Source organism: Dasypus novemcinctus, chromosome 25 (genome assembly GCF_030445035.2).
Source record: "Dasypus novemcinctus isolate mDasNov1 chromosome 25, mDasNov1.1.hap2, whole genome shotgun sequence".
NCBI classification, from domain to species: Eukaryota; Metazoa; Chordata; class Mammalia; order Cingulata; family Dasypodidae; genus Dasypus; species Dasypus novemcinctus.
In genome coordinates this window covers 45,778,617-45,784,616 of record NC_080697.1, presented here as the reverse complement: position 1 = coordinate 45,784,616, position 6,000 = coordinate 45,778,617, and positions in this window count along the sequence as shown.

The following is a 6,000-nucleotide window of genomic DNA, read 5'->3' as shown; positions in this document are numbered from 1 at the left end:
GATTGAGTAAAGGAGAAAATTTCTTCCTCATTCCTCACAGTGGTATCCTCTTCTGGGACACAGGAATTACATACGGCCTCTCTAAATTCTCTCCATGAGAACAATCAATCCTATTGTGATTGTTTGTAAATCAAACTGTGACAAAAGTAGTAAATGCACCCTCTTGGATTTTGCTCTTTATTCTTATCATACGTATTTGCCTCACTTCCTTTTTCCCTTCACTCTGAATTTTCTGATATTACGCTTCCCAATATAGTGTTGACAGGTAAGCTTGAAACTTAGATTGTACTTTCCAGGGATCCCAGAATAAGTTATTATATATAGGTGCATTCTTAAACAATATATTGCTTAATTTTTTCTACTTATGTTGAGTCATATATTTATAGCTCATTCATTTTTATGTCTGTATAACATTCCATGGCATGGAAATACCACAAAATTTTATCCATTCACAAGTGACTGATGCATCATCTTCTTTGGGCATTGCTGCTATATTCATTGTTGCTTGTGGCACACCTTTGCAAGTGTTTATCTAGAGTATATATGGTAAAGTGGTTCTTTTGAGATTTAGTATATATACATGTTAAATTTTAGCAGATAATGATCAAACTATTTCCTAAAAAGATTGTACCAATTTGTTTCCACTATCAGAGTTTGATCACATTCCTCTACTTCCTCACTAGTATGTGCTATTGTCATACATTTAAAGTCTGATGGGCATGAACTGGTATTTCTTTGTGATTTTAGTCAGCATTTTCTGATTACAATGTAATAGAGCATCTTTTCAAATATTTATTGGCTAATTATGTTTCTTTAGACATGGAATGTTTGCACGTTTGTGTAAATATGTGTGTGTTTGTAGGCACACACATCTGCATACATATTATTGCTCCTCTTTCTGATTAACTTTTTTTTTTTTTGAGGAACTGGGGGTGGGGGAGGGCAGGGATTGAACTCTGGACTTCATATGTGGAGAGCCAGTGCTCACCCACTGAGCCACATCTGCTCCCTCTGATTAACTCTTAGTAGTTCATTTTATATGCTGGATACTAACGCTTTGTCAGTTATATGTCACGCACATATCTTCTCAAACGTTCAGCTCATGTTTTGTCTAGTAATGCCATTTTCACAGGAACAGAAGTTTTTATTTTTAATATTGGTGAATCAACTATCTATGTATGATTCAAACTTTTTTATTTTAAACATAATTCTCCAACCTGAGTTCATAACATCTCTTATAAAAGTTTTAGTTAGACTTTCAAAATAAAGTGACTAATTATCCATAATTAGTTAATATATAATAAGAAGTTGGAATCCAAATTCTTTTTTATCAACATTGAGTACTAGTCATTTCATCACTGCATATTGAATTCATGTTCCCCAACGTATGTGCAATCCCTTATTTGCTATTTGTTGTTTCAGTGTATAAGATACTCTTGATTCTGAGCATCCTATTCTACTTTGTTTTTTCCTGTGCTATAACTATACTGTTGTTTGTTAATAATAAGTCTTAAAAGCCAGCAAAGTAATTTCCTGAGCATGTTCTTCTTTAGTAGAGTATTGGCAATTTATGATACTTTGCTCTCACATACGAATTATAGAATCAACTTTTATAGTTGCATTAAATATCTTTATGGGACTCTGTCAAAATGTATTTATGTATCATTATGTAAAGAATGATATTTTATGGTATTGAATGTTTTTATCCATGAACTGTTTTATCTCTTTAATATTTTTAATGTCTTGAATAAAGATACTTTTTAAAATTTAAGATAATTTATGTCAATTTTTGAAGATTTGTGTTAGGAAATTATATTTTTGGTTACTAGTATAGGTAGTAGCTTCTATTTGTTTCTTCTTATTTTTTTATTTATTGAAATATATCACTCATACATAAACGAACATAAACAAATGTATAATAGTTGTAGATAGTAGCTTTTAAAAATATATTTTCTCTCTGGGTATTTGTTGTTGGGATATTAAAAATGTATTTGATTTTGACATATTAATTTTATAGTGTGCAACCTTAATAAACTCTCTTATTAAATCTAATAATTTTTATGTTTTATATCCTTTGTAGCTGATAATAGCATTTATTTGTAAAGATGAATTTCCTTCCTTTTTTACCCAATTCCTAACCTTTTTTTTTTAGAAAAGACTAATAGTTCAATTCAATGCAGTTATTTCAATAGCAGTTATCCTTTCCTTATTTGTAATTTTAAAAGGATGTTTTAATGGTTTTAATGTTTTTATGCATTAATATTTTTAAAAAGAGAAAATGTTTCAATGGTGTCTGTCTCTGTATTGGCATGCCCTGATATAATATTTTATATGTGGGAGTTTATTATTAGGTAGAAATGCCATCAGCTCTTCAAAGGACGCTGAAAGAAGTACAGAGTCAATATTTCATTTAAGACTAACAGAAGACATAATTTATGTTATACTTCCTTTAGACTATAGACGGAAAAAAAAAGTCAAAACATTTTGAAAAGTCTGTATTAAATAAAGCAATATGTGAAAATTAGCTAGCATATAAAATTAATCAAAGAAATGTAAGCATATAGGTGACCTTTTAAGGAAGACCAGTGATAGATTTCAAATGTTTCAATTTATCTAGATGCTATGTATTTTGCCTCAGTGTAAATTGTTGTTTTTGTCCTATATCTTTTAAAATTTGATTACAGGACTATTTGCTGTTCTTTTTAAAACTCTAGTCTTTAACTCTCATAATCAATTTGCTGTAATAATTTAGGAATACAAAATATAATGAGAAAAGAAAATCTACTATGTTCAAATGCTTTATCTTTTGAATCAAAGATTCGCCTGTAGTATATATTTAAGAAAAACTGAGAAAGGGAGAAAATGACAAAGAATTATTTTGTCTAGATTATAATCAATTGAACTACAGTTTAATTTGGGATTTTAATAATTTCTGTTTCCTATTTTTCAGTCTGTGAACCATCTGTATATTTCAAGAGTAATAGAAAGATCTGATTAGAATCATATTCATATCATTTCAGTAATCACACATGTCTGTATGAACTTAAATCAAACCTGTTCATGTCTGTACTAATGAAGCTTAATAAAATGATTTATTAATTGACTTTCTCTTTCCTGTTTAGCATCAGCAATAATTTATTTGAAACAATTGTCCTATTATAGTTATAATTCAGTGAACTAAGGATGTGCTTATATTTCTACAATTTTCAGTATATTAACCAATTAAAATTAAAATTTAATTTTACTGAAAGTAGTAGTTATGTATCCCTCACATTAGAATCGTAAAAAATTTTCTAACATTTCTTTGCTATTTAAACTCTAACCTCTGTTGCCATGAAATCTTCTTGGTCAAAAATCATATTTTGTTTATAATATTCTGTTCCCATAGGGTTTCTAAACTCGTAAATGTGTGATAAATTATTGGTATACACAAATATATTTGGTGAATATATGAAAGCTTTTTATAATACTGAGACTCCTAATGGGTAACGAAGCATACTTTACTATCTTATTTTTATTTTCTGGATCTAAGTTAAGTTTATCCTTTACATGAAGCCTTCTCTGACTCCTATTTGCCTCACTGATCTCCCTACTCTGAATTTTTACACCACTTATTTGAATTGCATATTCAATAAACTATAGATATAGTTTCTAAATGTCAGGTATCTATACTGGTAGGCATTCTTATCAATTTGAGTTATGACTGCTGGTATATCTCCCTTACTGGATTACGAATGTTTTACAGGCAGGATCAGTAGGTACATATATCCTGGCACAGTGTTTAGCACACTGGTGTTCAGGAAGTTTTACTACACTTGTTCAAAATGGAAAGCTTCTAACAAGACTATATGTTGATGATAGGAAACATATAATTTTTCCAGTGTGCAGCATACCTTTGAGCATAAGTGGTTGTTCAATAAATATAAAAATACATTTAATTATTATAACTTCACCCCACCACCAATACCTTGCATTGATATGGAGCATATTTTACAATTGATAATAGCACATTTTTATTATTGTACTACTAATTAAAGTCCATGATTTAACTTAGGGTTTACTGTGTAGTATAATTCCATGGATTTTTAAAAAAATTTATTCTGTTACCATATAGACAATCTAACATTGCCCCTTTTAATCATATTCAAATATATATTTCCGTGCTATTAATTGCATTCACAATGTTGTGTTATCATCACCACCATCTATTACCAAAACATTTCCATCGTTTGACTAGGAATGTTGTACATTTTAAACTTTAACTTCCCATTCCTTATCCCCACCCCATCCCCTGGTAACCTATATTCTGGATTCCGACTCTATAAATTTGCTTATTCTAATTATTTCAGCTTATTGCAAATGCAGTAACATCATGCTATATTTGTCCTTTAGTGTCTGGCTTATTTCACTCGACATAATATCTTCCAGCTTCATCCATGTGGATGCAGGAATCAGGACTGCATTCCTTTTTATGGCTGAATAATATTCCATTGCACGTGTACACCCCATTTTATTTATCCATTCATTGGTTGATGGACACTTGGGTTGCTTCCATTTTTGGCAATTGCAGAAATTGCTACTGTGAACATCAGTGTGCAAATATCTGTTTGAGCCCCTGATTTCCACTCTTTGGAGTTAGATCTAGTAGTGGATTTGCTGTTCTTATGGTTATTTAAACTGTCTTCCACAACAGCTGCATCATTTTATAGTGCCATTAGCAATGAACCAGTATTCTGTTTCTCTGCATTCCTCCAACACTTGTTATTCTCCCTTTCTTTTTCTTTTAAATTGGCAGCCATTCTAAAGGGTGTGAAATGGTATCTCATTGCAGTAGTTTTGATTCACATTTCTCTGATGGCTAAGGATGATGAGCATCTTGTCATATGCTTTCTGGCCATTTGTATAGCTTTTTTGGAGTGCTGTCAGTTTAAGTCTTTTGCCCATTTTTGACTTGAGTAGTTTGTCTTTTTGTTGTTAAGTTCAGGAATTTATTTATACATATGGGTTATTAACCCTGTATTGGATATGTGGTTTCCAAATATTTTATTCCATTATGTAAGTTGTCATTTTACTTTCATGAAGTCCTGTGAGGAAGAAAGTATATTGTTTTGATGAAGTCCCATATAAATATTTTTTCATTTGTTGCTTGTATTTTGGGTGTAAAGCCTGAGAAACTGTTGCCTAACACAACGTCCTGAAGATGCTTGCTGACAAATTTTTTCTACAAGTTTGATAGGTCTAACTCTTATATTTAGGTCTTTGATCCATTTTGAGTTGATATTTGTATATGATATAAGGTAGGGGTCCTCCTTTTTTCCTAGATATTTTACCCTTTTAGTTGCTATTGTGAATGGAATTGTTCTCTTGATTTTTTATTCAGATTACTCACGTTTTGTGTGTGGAAACACTACTAATTTTTGGGTGTTGCTCTTGTAGCCTACTACATTTCTGAATTCATTCATTAGCTCTAGGAGCTTTGTTGTGGATTTTTCAGGATTTTCTATATATAGGATCATATCATCTACAAAAAGTTTTATTTAATCCTTTCCAATTTGGATACCTTTTATTTCTTTTTCTTGCCTATTTTCTCTAGCTAGAACTTCCAGTACAATGATAAATAACAGTAGTGACAGTGGGCATCCTTGTCTTGTTCCTGATCTTAAAGAGAAAGCTTTAGTGTTTCATCATTAAGTAGGATGTTAGTTGTGGCATTTAATATATGCCCTTTATCATGTTGAAGAAGGTCCCTTCTATTCCTAATGTTCTAAGTGTTTTTATCAAGAAAGCATGCTATATTCTGTCAAATGCCTTTTCTGCATCAATTGAGATGATCATGTATTTTTCCCCTTTCATTCTGTTAATGTGTATTACATTAATTTTCATGAATTAATTTTTGTCAATGTAATTTTCATCAATTGCATTGATTTATATATATATATATTAAAGATTTATTTCTTTCTTTCTCTACCCTTCCCCACCAGCCCAGTTGTCTGTTCTCTG